General features: G+C 46.3%; 1 protein-coding gene across 26 annotated transcripts in view; it reads right to left on the bottom strand.

Annotated features, from left to right (window-relative positions):
* The window catches only part of MYT1L (myelin transcription factor 1 like), a 405,663-nt gene that overhangs the window by 258,806 nt on the left and 126,909 nt on the right, over nt 1–19,948 (bottom strand). For 24 of the 26 annotated variants that reach the window (XM_067008255.1, XM_067008270.1, XM_067008258.1 and 21 more), the window contains exon 3: nt 6,994–7,107. The exons of the other annotated variants lie outside the window; for them this stretch is intronic. The gene's annotated coding sequence lies outside the window, so the exon portion shown is untranslated. The remainder of the gene's footprint in view (nt 1–6,993; nt 7,108–19,948) is intronic. 26 annotated transcript variants of the gene reach the window in all.

Raw genomic sequence — 19,948 nt, 5'->3', positions numbered from 1 at the left:
GAAAGACAGTATTCACAAAAGTCTGACATTTTGCTTAGCGACTTCAGAGCATATGAAAGAAAGAGATGAGCTATTTATAGGCGACAGACACAATTTTCAGGAGGGCAGACGCACTGTTTCTCTGAAGGAGGAATTTCCCGTGTCGCGGGCCTTCGCAACTGCACCCCCACGCGTGCACACGATCATGAGTCTCTTGGTGTAAAGTTTATGGTACTCGATCCGGCAGTAAACGAGTAAAGGCCAAGTGAGGGGGTACTTTGTCCTCAGAGTTCACTTGCAGCTCTGTCATGAATAAAGGCTTTGGCCTTGGAAAGTCTCTCGCTGTGGAGGGGCGGCCACTGCCCGACAGGTGACCCCGGGAGTGAAGCCCCGATGGGTGGGGAACCAGCCCCCCTGGGGGAAGCGGGAGCCAGGCTCAGAGAACTCCACCCAAAGGACAGCTTGTCTTTACTTCAATAGTAAAGGGGGTGTTGAGTTCTGCTCTCAACACGTAACATTTTAAACGAATGTTTACGAAATAAATGTTTAAGAACAATGGATGTAGTAAAGTTGCCTTGTGCCTTCATGGACCGTATTATACACACTGCTTAGTACTGGTGAGTACATGAGTCCCGCACACACACTCACACACATACACACACGCTCTGTCACAGGCTCACACGTACTCCTGAGCCTTTTGAAAGCAGGTTGTAGGCGTCAGAGCTACTCACACCTCAACCTCTCAACATTTATTTCCTAAGGGAGCAAAAAAGTCCTACATAAACCGACAGTAATTTTAACAAAGAAGTAAGTTACTAGTGTTTCAGTCACATCAGAAAACTTAGAGTCCATATTCACACACCTCCATTTCTCCATAATACGCTCTTTGTAGCCCTTTTGCTGCATTAAAAAACACAACTCAGATATAAAATCACTTTCCTTTTATACTCGAAAGAAATCCTAAAGAGTATGACTGCTGCTATATTTTCAGCTTTTTGTCAATGCATAGATATCTTCCGAATGGTATTTTAGAAAACTCTTTTAATCATTTTGAAAAGTTGGTCTTGAAATTATAACTCTATTACTGAAAAAGTGGACGAGCAATGCTATAGCTTCTTGTTTTATATTTTGTAAAACATCTTTTAAATTAGAGGATTTTAGAAAGAAGAGCATGCATGAAATGTAAGTGCAGGAAACAGAAGAGTTATTTAGAAGTGGCTGTGCTCTGTGGGTACCGTCATCGCCTGGGGAACCCAACATGAGGATTCCTCTCCTTCTTCATTCATTTCCTCCTTCCTGTTGGGTTTCCTCCTTAGACTTTCCTCCTTCCTTCCTTTATATTTGCAAGGCTCAAAAATGAGTACAGGGCTTCCCTGGTGGCGCAGTGGTTGAGAGTCCGCGTGCCGATGCAGGGGACGCGGGTTCGTGCCCCCGTCCGGGAGGATCCCACGTGCCGCGGAGCGGCTGGGCCCGTGAGCCGTGGCCGCTGAGCCTGCGCGTCCGGAGCCTGTGCTCCGCAACGGGAGAGGCCGCAACAGTGAGAGGCCCACGTACCACAAAAAAAAAAAAAAAAAAAAAAAATGTGTACAAAATGAATAAATGAAAGAATAAAAACAATGGAAACTCCCTTGAATCCTGCCTGCTCTGTACAGGGACGACACACAGAGACATTTCTATTGGCTTCTTGTCCATCCGTCCAGACGTTTTTATGCAAATACAGCAAATAGAAGTGCAGTCCAGACTTCTGTTTCGCTTCTGCATCTTGCTTTTTTCTTTAACAAAATATCCTTGAAATCTTCCTACATCAGTTCGTGGAGCGCTTCTTCATTTTTTACACAGCTGCGTGGCCAGACAAGGCACTTTGGAAAAGCAGAAAGCACAACGCAGATGTAAGTCAGATTACTTCTGCCTTATCTTTTACGGCGAAGCGAATGTGTCTTGGCTCTTTATGAATGAGGATCGCAATAACTACAATCTAAGGGGTCTGAGCTACAGGCCCGAGACCCTTAGCTCCACGTGTCACGGGCATTGTTTAAGGCCGTCCTCCACAGCCCGACAAAGCAGAGCACAGCCCTCCTGTTTTACAGATGAGAACACTGAGGTTCTGAAGGACTGAGCGTGTCATTTCTTGCTGCTTTCAAGTCCCGGCTGTGAAACACTTTACAGTCACGGCTCCCGAGTGGTTGTGTGACAGCATCTGTGTCTCACCTGGATTTGCACACCATCCTTCGTGCCTCTACAGCCACCCTCTCCTTCCTCACCCCGAGCAGCCCTGCCCTCGGTGTGACCTTCCCCCACCACTCAGACTCTTTGGACCATCTTCTGAGGGCAGGTCTGCTCCGATCTGCCGTGTTTAAACTTGCTCAGGTGGTCTCACCGTCCACAGAGCTCACCCCCAACTCATGGCTCCCTGCGTCCCCTCCTGCTCCCGCACTCAGGCCTCTGGATCTTTGCAGATGCTGATGCGAGGTCTGGAGTACCCATGGCTGTCTGCAAAGCACGTGGGTCCCCGTGGACCGCGGCCCAGGTGCTAATTCTCCAGGAATCCACATGCCCCCCCAGGAACACTGAGATTCTCCCACTTTTAGGGTGTGTTACACTTTATCACTTTACGCATACCACTTTTATAGCTCCTTTCACAGTGTGTGGGGTTCGGGGGGTATACGTATCCCCTCCCTGTTAAATGATTAAATGTGAACAGGTCTGTGGCAGAATTCTCTAGTTCCACTTTTTGTATCTATAATGTCTGGCGTGCAGCAGCTGAGTCAAAAAACGTGTTACAGAGGTGCACACGATTATACACTAATTTGTATGGATGAAGTTTACAATAATTTATTTAACAATTTTTATTTAAAAAATATTCATTTATTGCTTTTCAATGTAGGTTAGATATCCTCCCTTCAGATGTGCCCATAAGAAACACAGACTCAGAAACACTTCAGGCAATAGATGGGCTCCAATCAGCGGGGTTAGTGTTTGCAAATTGATGACCGTCTACTTTGCAGGAGGGTTGAGGCCAAGCAAAGAGAAGGTGGACAAACAAGATTCACCCCATCTAAGCGAGGTGTTTGGTGGAGAGAGAGCGTCACCTTGCGTTTAATGTATAGTGACACACACGCTCATAAAGTGAAAAGTAAATATTCCTGCCACTTTTGACCCCATGAAAAATATATATATACACATACCTTTATTACATAAATGTTGGGGCATGAAAAAAGAAAGTTCTGTACCCTACGTTTCACACTCAGTCACATTTATTAGAGGCCATTCTGATATGACCTCTGTTTATATGTTACAAGCACATAATAACAAATCTCCACGCGGGCAATAATCCATTCATTGAGGAAACTAACATCAACTGCCCCGCGCACGCAGCCAGAGCCGTGCTAAGAATTGGGAGTATGCGGACCTCCCTGGCGGTCCAGCGGTTAAGACTCCGCGCTTCCACTGCAGGGGGCATGGGTTCCATCCCTGGTCGGGGAACTAAGATCCTGCATCCCGCGCATAGCACAGCCAAAAAAAAAAAAAAGAAAGAAAGAAAGAATTTGGAGTATGAGTAAGACATCATCTGTGTTGTCAGGAACCCCCCAGTTCTCTGAATGCCAAGTTGACACCGAGAAGCTTTGGATAAAAGGTGCTGGATAGAGGGGGAAAGCCCTGGGTAGGTTGTACTTCAAATCCAGAAGTGACGTCTCTGGATCAACTGCCTGCCAGCTCCTCCCCCTTTTCCAAGAGCTTCTTCCTCCAAGAAATCAGGGAGGCCAGATCCACCTTAATCCTTTCAGGAGCTACCCCCCAGGCCCAAGAAGGGCAAGGCTGTGACTCAAGCTGCTACAATCTGATATTTAAAGGCAACCCACTGTCCCCTTCAAAAACAACACAGCTGATCGAAACACTAAAGTACCTTCTGTGTCTCAAGGACAGAATTCAGTGCTTTACACACTTTATATCACATTTAACCCTCATAACAGTTGTGTGAAGAAGAAAGCATTATGCCCATTTAACTGATGGGGAAACTGGGGCTCAGATTCCAGGAGTGAAATAACTTCTCCAAAGTCACACAGATCCTGTGGCAGAATTAGGGTTTGTTCCCCGGTTGGGATGCCTCCAACTTTTACCCAAATTTCTTTGACTTGACATCAAACTAGTGGGACTAGCCAGCCTTTCTTTTCTTAACTACTTAGGGAGCCACAGCAGGGGGGTGTCCCTAGGTTGTGATTCTATGGCTCATTTTCTCCTGTTCTGATCTGTTCTAAAATAATTTATTAATTGCCAAAGTACTGCTTTAAAGATACATGCATTCTAGCAAATCACTTCCATGGAAAATACCAGTTAATATTCCACATTTTAACGAAATGATTTATGCTACCGATTCACATCTCAAATAAGATAAAAAGTTTGAGACATTCATCAGCTAGCCTTTTGGAAAATAATCTACAGCATCATTAAAGTATTCTCCAAGATTAACCCCTTTATCAAGCTTCTGATATATAATCTGCTGCAATTCAAGAGAAGTCTTTCGTAGTCCGTGTTTTATCGCCTATGTATGTTCCATATATCCATATATATGTTTGGAGTTACAGGGTGTTTGGAAAAACAGACTGAATGGATCACATTTTACCAAATTGGGTGGTGTTGCCTGCACCGTAGCTCAGCCCCTGCACATGGCCCTGGTGACTCCTACCCACATCCGCTGAATGGAGTAGATGGAGTAGTTCTCTCCGCCCTGAGGCTTGACGCGCGTATTAACTCTGCGTGTGCAGCTGGGGTGAGGCCTCTGGGGATGGGTTTTAATTCGATTTTATACCCACACCACTTTCAGGACGATTTCTGGATCTTTCCTGGCAGGCCATTGATAAAGGCATGAAATCACTAGAAAATTTTCTCCTCTCCAAATCCCGTGGGTTTCATGGGCCTGCCCGGCCTTCTGCAGGTGAAACAGCTGCTCTTCTGCCTTCTCACAGGCTCTGTGCAGGCTCCATCCTGACTACTCAGCTCACACACCAGCCAAGCGCTTGTCTGGGGAGCGACTTCCCTGCAGGCAATAATCATAGACTCTATTGGGTGAGTTTGCAAGTAATAAAATTCGAGGAGAGAGTAAGAGTTATGTTCACTTTTCCAAAAGTGACTGGGGCTTTTAGGACCTCTTCATTTAGATATTTACCAGAGGTTGGCAAACTCCTGCCTGAGGGCCAGGTCCACTTGCTGCCGACTTTGAGAATAAAGCGTAACTGGAACACAGCCCTGCGCACTTGCTCACGCCTTGTCCTGGCTCCTTTCCCGCAACAATCGAGTGGCTGCTTCAGAGACAACAGGACCAACAAAGACTAAGATATTTACTACCTGGCCCTTTGTACAAAGAGTTGGCCCGCCCTGACCTAAGCAAACTGGTGATTCACACCTTTTCCGTTTATAGATGATCATGTGAAGATTTATCCCTTGTCCCAGAAACCATTGTTACGCCACATCAGTGTTCCCATTTAAAAATGCTCATCTGTTTGTTTCAATCTACTGTTTTCTTTCATCGCCCAGGGACTAAAGTGTTTATGACACACTTAAAGCAAATATATATTGATTATCCCCTGAGGGCCAAACACTGATCTTCAAAGGATGAGACAATGGGTAAATATGTCCAGACCACTGAGAAACACGTCTCAAAATCAAGTGTTCTGCCTCCACCAGAAGCCTATTCAAGGCCACGCGTGTTGAGTGCAAACATGGATTTCTAGCGTATTTGTCTCTCTGTCTGTCTGTCTACCTATCCATCTATCTATTCTTGTTTAATTCTTGGTGAGATTGTGTTTGAATGCTGTGTAGTACTCCATGCTGACAACTATCATTAAACTGTTGAACATTTAACGCCATGCTAGAAATGTCTATTCAGACCCATATAAACTATTCTACTGAGCATTCTTTAATTTATGACTAAAACCCAATGAGATTAGACAAGATAACCTCTGTGGATGAAACGACTACAGTTCAGAAACTTCAGCTGACCTTAAAGTCAACTATTAGTTTAACACTCAATGTGCATAGTTTTTTGTTTTTTTTTTTTAACTCCAGGGAAATGACAGTTAAACATAATGCCTTCCCCAGACGGAACCAGTGAACGGGTTTCTTTGGGGAAAGTGAACAAGATATAGACAAGAAAATAATTAGAGCAACTGTGACCTATTATCCCAGTTCATAAAGCTCTTAAAGATTGCGGCGCCCACAAGGTTGCAGTACGTGGAAGACGATCCTAGCCTCGAACTTCCACGTCGCAGAGTAAGTAGCTCTATGATCAGACAGGCAAATGGGAGAGTCGGCAGACAAATAAATTACGATCGCGCAGCGAACCGTCAAAGGCATTCCAGAGTCCTCAGAAGTTACCAGTGCACCGGAATCGTCCTATTTTTCCCCAGCAAAGTACCATGTGTAAAATGGATCCTGAATGCGGATATCGAGAAGATCCTACCGGCGCTTCCGAAGTCAGTTTCCTGCACACATTCAGAGGCTGAGCTTTGCAGAGGTGGGAATTGACTCACATTACAGTCATGGAGACTCCAGCCTATGAGATTCCCTAAAAAAATGTGCTGCCCGGAAGCCATCATTTGGTATAGGCCCATCCCCAGTCTCCAAGCCATAACTGGTAAACCTTATTAACCCGTTACTTCTGTAGCAAGTACAGATTTGGGGGCAGTGATTCAAAATGACACCTTTGCATCTGAGGGTCCGTGTACTCTGCACTAAGGATCCCGGGGACCCCCCCAAACACCCCGAAGGATGCAGGCGTCTTCCCTGCCCCGTATAGCTTTAGTAGCAAGGACAACATATGCATCATCTAATTTAACTGCCAGTGGCTCTTTTTAGCATAAACTGTCTATTTGGAAAGGATGCGCAACAGGATTTGAACACCTCCCCGAAGCCTGGAAGTACCGAGAAGCTGGGATGGGAGTAGTGACTCGGCAGCACGTGGCGGGTGCAGGGAAGGGGACCCTTGTCCTCAGTCCCTTGAGAGCAGCCGGCAGGTACCTGAACTCAGTGGCCCGGCAGGTGCTCTTTGGGTCCAATTTTGTTCCTTCAGTCGGTCAGAGTTCAGAGATGCCCACGGACGTGATTTCACCAATTCTCCTTCAGGTTCATTTTCTAAAGGACAAGACAACAACACAACAGCAGCTTGAATAACTGAGGAGGGAGATTGACAAGAACCCTCTTCTCTGTGCTCTTACATTTAAAACAAGGACTTACGTTTACAAATAGGCAACTGCACACGAAGGACTACACAGGATTTCACGCAGAAATCCTGATATGAGGGGCCATGATGGACAAGTAGAAAGTGCTTTTAATTGTTGAGTTAATTTATTTTGAAATCCAAGCTATTTAACTTTTTAAAATACATGTCTAGTTTTGAAGGTAAAACTAAGTGCCCTTGATATTTAAATTGACCAATTACCACCAATTTGTAAGATTATTGTCTTCTTTAACACTTGGATGCAATTAAGAAACAACTTAATAAGTGAGAAATACTTTAGATGTGTAACAATTTCTTGGAAAGAATGTGATTTCACTGATAACAAAATGTAGTCTGTTGATGACAAGGATGTTTTTAAATGTCAGCTTAATTTTATTTTGGTAGAACAACAGAAGACAGTTTCTTATTTACTGCACAGTTAGAATTTATCTATCAACTTTTCTTCAAGGTTTTCTGAAAGATTGTCTCAGTATTAGGAAATTCGACTGTTCTAGTTGGAAAAGAAAATACCAAGATTATTTCAAAATAATCCGTGTTGTCAAGGAGATAATGTATTTTGGTTAAGAATAAAAAGCTGAACCAGAATATTAGAAAGTGGAGAGAGCTGTGGATCTCCTTGTTGAAGCTATTATTTCTGGAGCAAACCTTCAAATTCAGAGGCGCTCGTTAAATCTAGTCTATGGCAGTAACAGCCCAAGTCCTAATGGGTAGCGGGTGGAGTGTGTCAGGCAAATGAAGACACCCTGAGGGTCCCCCACAGTATTGCCATAAATCCTGTAAAAGACACCGCCCTCTGCTTCCTGTGCAATACCTCAACACAGAGAAAACAGTCAGGGTGCTTAGCAAATGCGATTTGAAGTGAGATAACACACACCCTCCCATGAAATACACAGGCAGCCTATAAACTGCAACCATACAGATTTTATTCTTTTCCCTAATAAGGATTTACCCATACAAATACATAAAGAACAGAACAATTCAGAAATATGCACATACCCTGAACAATGAAGTTTGAAAATTAGCATGAGAATTGGTATATTTTTGTGTGTATTAAAGTCTAGACTCATTAATTTGAAGTTACCTTGTAATATTTTAAAATATGCTTTTAATACAAATTATAATTTGTGATTTTATTTAGAGCAGCATATAGCCAGTGACACTGACAAAATCTTTGAGGACAATCTGTTTTGTGGCCTTTTTCTTCTACCAATACTCATACAACCCACACATGCCCATACGCACACACGCTCACACAAATGCATACATGTCCACAAACATACACACACATGCTAGAAGTGCAAGAAACTCTTCTCAACACCAGTGGTTCTTCTGTGTGCAGTACAATTTATAAACTTAACGTTTATGTGACAAAGGCAAATGCCCCCAACCATCCTCATAGCAGGCTCACACCCACACATCGTCTGGATTCAGAAATACGTCTCCATCAGGGGCGAACACCAATGTCTTCTATACCCGCAGACCTGCACTCTGATCACTAGAGGTCAGAATTTAGAGCCCTGGTCCTCCCAAGACAGAGGTGTGAGCCCACACAAGTGTTCCGAATCCAGACACTGAGTCGGGTGAAGGTGAGTGGGCTGGGTGGACATTTCCTGCCTTCGGCTTCCATTACTTTAACTTTCTGAAATCCAAACTTGCTGTCTCTGACGCCGAAAACTCAGCTTCTCTGCACTGGTTTCAAATCGAATCTCGGAAACAGAGTTTTGGGTAAAGTAGAAAAGAACAGCTTTATTGCTTTGCCAGGCCAAGGGGGACACGGTGGACTCCTGCCAGTGGAAACAGTGTGTCCCAACCAGGGAAGATTTGATGAGGAGTTTTATAGCAATAGTTCACGGATGGGGTTGCTGTTAAGATCAGGGTGTGTGCAGGGTCTGTACTCCTCCAATCTGGTCTCAGGGGATCTTCTTGATAGGTTTCTCGGGTTCCTTTAATGTAGCCTCGGGCGGTCCTTCCCTGGTAGGAAGAACGCTGACATCCTAAAGAGCTTAAAGACAGTGTAAAGTGTTATCACTGGAGAGGAGGCCCGGAAGGCCCTGCCGCAAGGCTGCACTACTGTTTCCTGGCCGCCCCTCCCTGGTCTCTGCATCCCCTCCCTTCCCGGATTAGCAACTGTTTAAACCTGCCCTCTGGGACTCGGGGAAGGTCCTGGAGGCTGGAGTGGAAAGAAAGGCTCGCACGCCCAGGAGCCCGCAGGGTCCTGCTAGGTCTCATCTCTGTCAGATCCTCCTAAGGCAATTCCATATAGATTTGACATCATTGATTTTGAAATCAGAATATAATGGTTTTAGAATAGAATTGTTCTTTTCATGAAATACTAGTAAATAGATGCCTTATCACTAGATTAGCCGGACCCATCTTAGCTAACACTGGTGTGAACATTTGTGGGGTCGTGTACCTCCCTGAAGTTCAGGTCCTCTGATAATAATAGGGCTGTACTGAAACTGTAAGATATTTCCTCTTGCTCCAAAATACCTTCGGTCCCCAGTGCCTTTCCACGGCCCTTGCTGTGAACTCCCGGCCAGGGAGCCGTCTTTATGCGAACGGTGCTCCTCCTGCTTCGTGAGCTCACTCAGCTCTCACCTCTGTTTGTTTACGCAGCACATGCACGTTTACGGTTTTGAATGTCGCCTAAGTGACACTAGGAATCACTCTGCAGATGCCTTTCTGCCCAGAAGCGCTCCCAGGGCGAGCAGGACGCGGCTGATGGCAAGAGGGCGCCAGCCTGCGCCACCACCTTCTGCCCGGCTGGCCCCGTGACCTTCTCAGCAGGTGTCACACACTGAGTTGGGGACATCCATGTCCCTGCCGCAGTGGTTTTCCTGAGGATCTGACTGTTACGGGGACTTTTTCTTTTAACACCTTTATTGGAGTAAAATCACTTTCCTCATGGTGTGTTAGTTTCTGCTGTACAACAAAGTGAATCAGTTATACATGTACACATGTTCCCGTATCCCCTCCCTCTTGCGCCTCCCTCCCGCCCTTCCTATCCCACTCCTCTAGGTGGTCACAGAGCACCGAGCTGATCTCCCTGTGCTATGCGGCTGCTTCCCACTAGCTGTCTGTTTTACATTTGGTCATGTGAATATGTCCATGCCGCTCTCTCACTTCGTCTCAGCTTACCCTGCCCCCTCCCCGTGTCCTGAAGTCCATTCTCTACGTCTGCATCTTTATTCCTGTCCTGCCCCTAGGTTCTTCAGAACCATTTTTTCTTTTAGATTCCATTTATATATATGTGTTAGCATACGGTATTTGCTTTTCTCTTTCTGACTTACTTCACTCTGTATGACAGACTCCAGGTCTATCCACCTCACTACAAATAACTCAGTTTCGTTTCTTTTTATGGCTGAGTAATATTCCATTGTATATATGTGCCACATCTTCTTTATCCATTCATCTGTCGATGGACACTTAGGTTGCTTCCATGTCCTGGCTATTGTAAATAGAGCTGCAATGAACATTGTGATACATGACTCTTTTTGAATTATGGTTTTCTCTGGGTATATGCCCAGTAGTGGGATTGCAGGGTCGTATGGTAGTTCTATTTGTAGTTTTTTAAGGAACCTCCAAACCGTTCTCCATACTGGCTGTATCAGTTTACGTTCCCACCAACAGAGCAAGAGGGTTCCCTTTTCTCCACAGCCTCTCCAGCATTTATCGTTTGTAGATTTTTTGATGATGGCCATTCTGACCCGTGTGAGGTGATACCTCATTTTAGTTTTCATTTGCATTTCTCTAATGATTAATGATGTTGAGCATCTAAAGGGACGTTTTGATGAACTGAGTTCTGCTCAGATGACACAGGCGTGTACCTCCCTGGCACCCTGAGTCATGACTGTGGGATTGTCTACCAGCAGAAATGTTTCTTGCCTTTTCTCTCTCTCTGAAAGCTCTATGTGAGCTTGGTTAAAAAGTGAGGTGCATGTTTTGACAGGGCCTCTTCCTCAGAGTGACAACACTGAGTGAGAAGAGCCAGACAAGCCTCCTCGGCACAGTTAGAAGCAAATCCTCCTCAGGGAACTGACTCGGAGACTCGGGAAGGAATCGAAGGTCCTGACCAGACTCTGCTACTCTCCTGGACCCCCGATCGGGGCTGGCTGTGTGAGAAGGCCTCTCTCTAAGTCTTCTTTGTAGTTCCCTGGGCACCTCGGGGATGTGTGGTGGTCAAAAGAGTAGAGTGTGTCTCTGCGCCCATGTTGGGTGTGGCCCCGGCCCTGGTGTCCTCGCCAGCTCTGCACATGCGTCTCGTCTGTACCTATTAGTAGAAGCCACATCCCATCGCTCAGCGATCGGGTGGAGATGAACCATTGCCTGTATGTCGTGGGTTCTCGGTCACTCTGTCCTGCCTCAATAGAGGGCTTGTTTCCCTCTGTGCCAAGTTAAAGATATTTCAGTAAACCCCTCCCCTGTGTACATTCTTCCTTCTAGAATACGCTCATGAGGGGATAACTCACCTCCTGGATGGCTATGAAATTCATGTCTACTTCTGGTTTTACAGAGAAAAGAGAAAGGATCCTTTTCAGAAGACAGAGACTATAAGGTAGATAAGGAAGGGATAACCATGAGTGAGGGAACCCTCGGAGGAAATGACAGGAAATCAGAAGGGGGTGGATGCAGGTTTTGGAATCATCCATCTCTTCATTTTGAAATGCATACATCCCTCTTCTTTGCGTGTTCTGAATTGAACCTATCACATATTTGCCTGATGACTTCTATTACTTAGGAGGTTGGGACATATTTTTGACAATTAAGAAGGTCGACTCCCCCTTCCACACCTGGGCTTTCTGACCTCTGTATTTCTCTCAGATCACCTGGGCAATATCGCTCCTCAGAACATGAGCTTCATCTAAAGATCTCAGCGAGAGGCTGTTGCTTTCAGCATGTTCACTAACGACATAAAAGGATTCCAGTAAATGCAATTTGCAATTTGGAGCCTTTATGGATAAAAACATCACATGCATGATCAAGTCTCCAGCTACCCTCCAATCACTAGGTGTTCCCAGGCTTGGACCACTCTCTAAAGCAAGCATTTCTTTGGTTCTCAAAACTAACACCGGAAAGGAAACTTACATTTCCCACTGTGGTCTTTTAGGGGAAGCTAGCGGGCCCCCCACACAGAGGACAGGAGTTGGAGGCTGTGGCTTGCCCATGGTGACAGGCAGAGGTAGCAGGCTCTGCAGGCTTACAAGGAACTGGGCAGTGATGACACGTCCAGCAACTCCAACTCCTGGCAGCCACCACACGTGTTTAATCGCACATGTGCACACAGCAGTTCAATGCCACATTGTGTGTAATGAAAAATGGAAAACCGCCAGTGGTGGACCAGTCAGACTACTATCATAAACACTCTAGGGCTGCCCTGTATGTCTTGACAAGGCAGAGTCACCAAGAGGTAGAACTGAAAACTGTGCAGACTAGCAGAAACAGCTAATCCCATCTATGCACAACAATGCAAATCCAAACCTAATAATACATTGTACATTTACATGTGCACATATGTAAATGCACAGAAAAATGTGTGGAATGGGTATAGACCCAATGGGTAACAGTGATTATCTTTGGAAAAACAAGTGGGATTTTGATGACTAAGAAGGACTTTCACTTTTTAAGTTAAATAATTCCAATTGCTTTATGTTTTATTGCCAAAGCGAATTGATGTAACATCTTATGCAGTAACAACAAAAAAAAAGGGAAAAAAATATGATGATCATTTGGTAGATCTATTATAATTGCTGTAAAGAATGATTAGTAGGGGATTCCCTGGTGGCATAGCAGTTAAGAGTCCACCTGCCAATGCAGGGGACAAGGGTTTGAGCCCTGGTCCGGGAAGATCCCACATGTGGCGGAGCAACTAAGCCCGTGCGCCACAACTACTGAGTGTGCACTCTAGAGCCCACGAGCCGCAGCTACTGAAGCCTGTGTGCCACAACTACTGAAGCCTGTGCGCCACAACTGCTGAAGCCCGTGCACCTAGAGCCCGTGCTCCGCAACAAGAGAAGCCACCTCAATGAGAAACCCACGCACCGCAACGAAGGGTAGCCCCCGCTCGCCGCGACTAGAGAAAGCCTGCGGGCAGCAATGAAGACCCAACACAGCCCCAAATTAATTAATTAATTAATTAACAAAAAAGAATGATTAATAAATTCAGGTTAAAAAATTATACTTCCAAAGTCATATAATAATTACAAGCAACTTGAACTCTCCAAAAACCCAAACATTCATTGCATCACAGCCTATTCATAACCGGTTCTGGGATCTGCTGACTGTTTACACACCAATAAACAATGCTACAAGGTAATCACATTTAGGCCCAATTAGATCATTCTAGCTCATTAAAAAAATTCTTCCTGATTAAGCAAAATAATATAGAAAAGCAATTAAACATGGAGGCAATTAAAACAAAGGCCAATCAGGGCTGGGAAGGAGGGGGCTGCTTTGACCCTGGCACCCAGCTCCCAGCAGCTGAGCCAGCAGTGGGCACGTGGGGCCCTGGTAAGGGCAGGTCAGCCGTGAACCTGCGGCCCCCCATGGATATGGGGGATCAATCACCAAAGGCACAACCCCAGCAGTGAACACAGCAGAACGAGGGCTCTTGGCCTCACTGGACACAGAACCAGACGTGGCCTGGATGACCACTTAAGCCCCTCGATTTTCAGACGTGGGAATAGGCAGGGGGTCCAGGACCGGGCCCGGGTGGACTGTTCCCAGACTCCCAACTACATGAAAACCATCTTAGAGAAATCTAAGAATGTGTCTCTCGTAATCTTATCAACAGTAACACCAAGCTTTAGTCTTCAGGGCACCTGCCAACCAGTCCTGTGGCAGGGACGGGGTGGGGACCAGCACAGCCACAGAGCAGCATTCTCGGTCCTGCCCTTCATCGTACAGCATCACCTGCCTCGGGTCTCAGGGCGTGGACTTAGGACACTAGGGTTGACCTTTCATGTGCACAGCCCTGCGGGATTGGACTCCAGCGTGGTTACATCCATCCCTTAAGGCTTTCAGGCTCGTGCCCTCTGCCTGCCAGTGAAACAAGAGGTGTGTACGAATCAAAGCTTCCCAAGAGGCTACGCCCAAATAAATCCCAACCGGAGGACGCAGAGACATCCACCCGCTTTCCTTTCTCCCCTCAGAACTGCCTGGGTCCAGGTCCCAATTTCCCCCTAGCTGAGTTCCTGTCACCTCCCCCTTCCTGGCGCCAGTCCTGCTCCTCTTCCTCCTCCCACATGAAAAGAGCCTTTAAACTATTTTGCATCTATTACTTCATACCACTGCTCAACAGTAAATCAACTCAATCCCATTAACAGCTATTATTATCGTTATAACATCTTGCACACATATCATAATCCAAAGTTAAAAGGATTTCATATACAAACTCGTGAATCATGGCCATTTTACAGGTGAGACAAGTGAAGTTCAGAGAGCATTGCATCAGTCTGTGAGAGCTGGAACCAGTCACATCGGAGGCGTCAGCCTGCCCTACCGGGCTTCTGAGGCTCGTTACAGATGATCTCAGGTCTTAAGTCTCACTCCTGCTCAATGTGACCTTTAGCTTAAGACATTTTATTTTCTCACTGTCCCTTGAACACCAAGGGTACTTTCTCCCTTTGGTTCACATCATTCTCTCCCTCTATTTAGATGTCAAAGATTTCTCAAGCCTCACGTCTAAACCCACCATTTCTCTGTTCAGACTCCCAAGGTCACTCCAGCCCTCAGCAGGAGGTCATTATCCTCTGGAGGATGGACATGGCCACCCTCCAGCCAATCGTCCTGGGTCCTGGACCATGAACATGGATGATGGTTACATTTCACCTGACATCGCTGGTGGCTCTTCCTTGTTTTCTTGCTTTGGCTGTAGCTGCTGTTGTTACTATGATAAAAGATGGTAAGTTTCTTGAAGGCAAGGATGGTGTTTATTCATCTTCGTCTCACCCACTGGGTGTCAGAAGAGAGGGGATTTGTTAAATGAATGGATTTAATGAATGGATAACAATAGCGAGAAGAAGATGAGTCCCTTGGCAACACGAATGATGGTTCCTATTCTGTGAACTCCTCATGTTATCACGTATTATGTACTCCTAAATATTTACTGATCAGTTGGAAAAATATAAGCCATTTGTCTTAGTCTGTTTGAGCTGCTATAACAAAATGACACAGACTGGGTGACTTATAAACAACAGAAATCTATTTCTGACAGTTCTGGAAGCTGGAAGTCTGAGATCAGGGTGCCAGCCTGGTTGAGTGAGGGACCTCCTTTGACTTGCAGACCTTCCCTGTGTACTCACAAGGCAGAAGGGGTGAGGGAGCTCTCTGCAGTCTCTTTAGAAGGGCACTAATCCCATTATAGAGGCTCCACCCTCATGACCTAATCACCTCCCAGAGACCCCACCTTCTGATACCATCACTCTGGGGGTTAGGATTTCAACATGTGAATTTGGGGGGACCCAGACATTCAAAACATAGTGTCATCTTTCAAAACAAAGCCAACAGGCTGCATCATGAAAGACAAGGATGGAGCAGACCAGTTTGAAGTGCGTCTGTCGCAGAGTGACTCCCTGTGGCAGGGAGACGCCTTGTTGCAGGTGTGCGCACACTCACCAGAGTCCTTTTCGCCCCAGCTGTGTCCGAGATGTCGCAACTCTAGGGATTGAGTCACGGCATTAACTGCTCACTGAACTCAACAGAGTTGAGTTCTACCGGGGTAGAAGCCAGAATTGCAGCAGAAAGCCCCCGTTTTAGGGTGCATACAAATTACCATCTGTCACGGGCTGCGATTGTAGTGTGAACTCAAATATGTCACTGGTTCCACTTAAACCAATGCCATGCGTTCTAACTGGAAACTCTAATCCTGAGGGGCGTGGGTGCATGTGGAGGAGCGCTCGCTGGTCCCCGAAACTCACAGCCATTCATCCAGGGGGCTGGGGAAGGTGCAGACTGAGAAACCAGGTTCCTCTGTGTCAGCACATCCTCCAAAGGATGGCTTCCCCAGTGACAGAAGACCTTTCCTGGGAAAGCATTGTCATGCTAATTATTTCATTGGATCCTCAAGACAATCATGAGAATAGGGTAAAGGAGATATTATTAGCTCTATTTTTAGAGAGAAACTGATTTTCAGAATGGTGACTTGCCCGAGACCACAAGCTGGGACTTGGTCTTCACCTTCCTGACTGAACATTTACAGAACCCCAGGCTTTCAATCTCCTCTGAGACTGTTTGTGACTCACTTCCAGAGGGGCATTTACTGTACCCCCAGATCTGACTCTGGCAAACCTTGGAAACCACGACCAAGAAGAGGAGGAGTTGGGGGGTGTTGTGTGCCAGGTGGAGAAGACACGTCTGGACACGTCTGCCTCTGGAATGGGACTCCAAGAGTTTAGGAAGAGCCTTCACTCCAGTTGGTTAAACCAGTACCCACGCCAGCCCCAGGCCCCAGCACTATAAACCCCTTCCCTTGAGCATTAATTTCTTAAAAAATTCGTCTTTATAAAGTGCAAGTTGTCATGATATAGATAATACTTTAAGTCACCATTGATTCATTTTTCACGCAGCAGGGAGGATAGTAGGGTTGGTGTGGGTCAGCCACCTATCTTCTGTCTCTCAATCTCTCTCTCTCTTTTACACACACACACACACACACACACGCACACACACACGCACTAGGTCTGAATCTCTCTCTTTCCACAAAGGAGAGCCCCAGAGCGCAATGACAAGGATTTGGACACGGAATTTAGGGAGAGCTGGAGACTGAACAGCCTGCGGTTGTCCAGATTTAGCAAAGCACAGCGTCGTGGTGTGATCAATACTTTGCAGCTACCTGGAGAGGCGGGCTCTGCTCCGCACTTGGCTCCGGTCTGTGTGGAAAGCTCCTAGGATCGGGGGGAGGGGGCTGGCTTGGGAATCCCTGGCTGTTGACCAAAGTGCGAAGGAAGAGCAGCCCAGCAGCAGCTGAGCGAGCGCAGCCGGAGCTGAGACAGACAAGGAGATGGGGGGTCGGGGGCCACGAGGGGGTGCAAACACAGATGATTACGTTCTAACCAGAAATGCCACGGTGGAGACGTGCGCAGGGTGCTCGGGTCGCCCAGGAGGAGCCAGCTCTGCCGTGGGAGCTGGGGGCTCTCGGAAGAGTGCAGGGCTGGGCTTCATGTGGTTCTTACGCTCCTGAGCTGTGCAGCAAAGGAAACTTCTGCGGGGAGGAACAGTAGGTACCAAAGCGTGGAGTGATGAGAAAGAATGAGAATGATGTGTTTGGAGAGAGGGTTCCAGGGTCCTGAGGACGCAGGGAACCATGACAGTGTTCATTGCGGGGTGGGAGGGTGATAGGAGCAGGTGAGAGCTGTGGGAACAGAGTTCCGGGAGAGAGGTGGGCGAAGGCCCTGTGAGGAGACGCGGGGATGGGGCGGCAGCGGTGGAGAGGGCAGCCTCACAGGGAGGTGGGCCCCCGGTGCCCAGCCGTCCACCCTCTGATCTGGGAGGGCCCAGGCGGGTAGCACCCACCCAGCCCACGACATCTGCACAAAAGGCTCGCTGGATTTCCAGGCATCTCAGGTTTCGTAAGCTTGCTTTGTTTTCACGGCTCTAGCAGCATAAAACAGAAAAACCCTCTAGTTCACAAAGCTCAGAAGTGAGTAATATCTTGGGTTTTTGAAATCACATTGTACTGGTGGCCCTATGAGGTTATGACTAGCTGTAGCTGTTTGTAAAATTATCAACATACGGCAGTTCAACATTCTCGATTTACTTTCTTACAGAATATATACTAGAAAAAATAGTTTGGAAACAGTTAAAATCTATAGAAAAAGGTAAAAGGTAAACATTCCTTTTTGATAAATTTTAATTCTGAAATGTCTATGGACATTAGGTCTTTGTTGAATGATTTCACCTCTTCGGTAAGAAGAAAGACAGAAAAAGAGAAGGAAATAAGCCAATAAAGAAGGCAGGAAAGAAGGAGAGGGGGATGGAACAAAGGACATGATGTGAACAAGATAGATCAAGGTAAGATTGTTCACATTTTCAAAATTTGAGAAACACTGTGAATATCTACCTATAGGAGAATCACTAATAAATCATAATGTTTTGATATTATCAAATATTTCATTACTAATAATGGCAAACAAAGCGATAGATACATTTTCAGTGTAAATGCATGTAGCTGGTCAAAAGACATGGTGACTGGAAGATAGAACGAAACCGCAGGCCGCTAGCTGCACAAGCAGTTGAAGAAATGAAAGAGCCCAGTGCCGCCAACAAAAAACGGAGGGAACAGGGTTAGGAGGACCGGGACTTCCACCCGCTGATGCTGGTCTTTATGCAAAGACACGTTTTAAATGTATACATTTTAAAACAGAGAGTTTAGGTGGCAATGCAGTATTTTCAAAACTTAAACATTTGAGATTGCTTCACAGGACAATTTTATAAGAAAGAAATCTCCAGACACCCCAGTTTGCCCAACCGCTGCGTGTAGACCCAGGCACGCCTCCAGGCAGTGTGACGGCGGGGTTGGGGGACTCCTGGCCGCGCCCGCACCCCACCTCGCAGACGTGACCCCCGCTGGGGCCAGGCTGCCCTGCAGGGCTTCCTCAGCTGCGGGGTGGTAGAGACGCTGCGTTCTCTTTCTGTGAAGACGCAGCAGCTCCCCCTTTGCTGTAATCACAGGATCGGTGGCTTGACGCCGACGGCGACACCTCGCCCGCAGCCCCTGCACCTGAGCTTCACGCGATGCCAGGGGACCCTGTGGGAGACGGCTCAGCTCAGGGCTGCGGTGCAAGGCTCTAGAGGCGGACGCGCTGGGTCACAGCCCACCTGCCGCTACCTGCTGACTTTGCGTTCGGTCATCTTTGAAGTGGGAATGGTGTTAGCAATTGTATCTACCGGGAAGTCGCTGCCACGCTGTCAGCTCCGATCCGCCGGCAGCACACACCCAGTGACCATTTTCTACCCCGCTCGGTCTCAGTCAGCTCAGGCTGCTGTAACAAGAATACCACAGAGGGCTAAATGGCTGAGCGCTCAGTGCACCTGCACCCAGGGAGAGCAGGAGAAAGCAAGGCTCCTGGGTCTTTCCCTGGGCGCTGATGCCTCCATGCAGGCTCCAGCATCATGACCCAGTCGCCCCCCAAAGGCCCGTCTTCAAATGCCATCACATTGGGGGTTAGGGCTCCGTAGATGAATTTTGGGGGGCCACAAACATTCAGGCCATAGCAGTGCCTAATGAGCGTTTCACTCGTGTGGCTCCTCATAAAAGGTACGACCTTTCAAACATAATAATGGCAAAGGCATTGAAGGTAAGTGGGGAATCAGGGCAATTTTAACATACAGATAACATACAAATATTATATAATTTGTATATTATATAATATTATATATATATAATATATAATTATATATATAATATATATAATTATATATATTTAATTATATATATAATTTATATATATAATATATAATATAATATTGTATATTATACAATATTTGTGTATTATTTAATTAAAGTTTACTGGTTAGTCAGTACTTTATGCTTTGTTTTTACTTCCGTGCGTTTATTTTGAAGGCTCTATAAAAAGTGAATAACTCAGAATAAAGGGTATTATGTGAAAACAAATCTATTCATCGGATTGGGAGGGGTGAACCCAAGGCTTCCTGCATTGCACGTTCCTTACCGATGAGGGATTTTTCATGACCCTTCGAAGCCACGGTAGTGTGAACCACGCCAAAGAAATATGGATC

The sequence above is a fragment of the Kogia breviceps genome, chromosome 11 (genome assembly GCF_026419965.1).
Source record: "Kogia breviceps isolate mKogBre1 chromosome 11, mKogBre1 haplotype 1, whole genome shotgun sequence".
Classification (NCBI taxonomy): Eukaryota; Metazoa; Chordata; class Mammalia; order Artiodactyla; family Physeteridae; genus Kogia; species Kogia breviceps.
The sequence above is the reverse complement of the archived record's forward strand: the minus strand, read 5'-3'. Positions and strand labels throughout refer to the sequence as shown.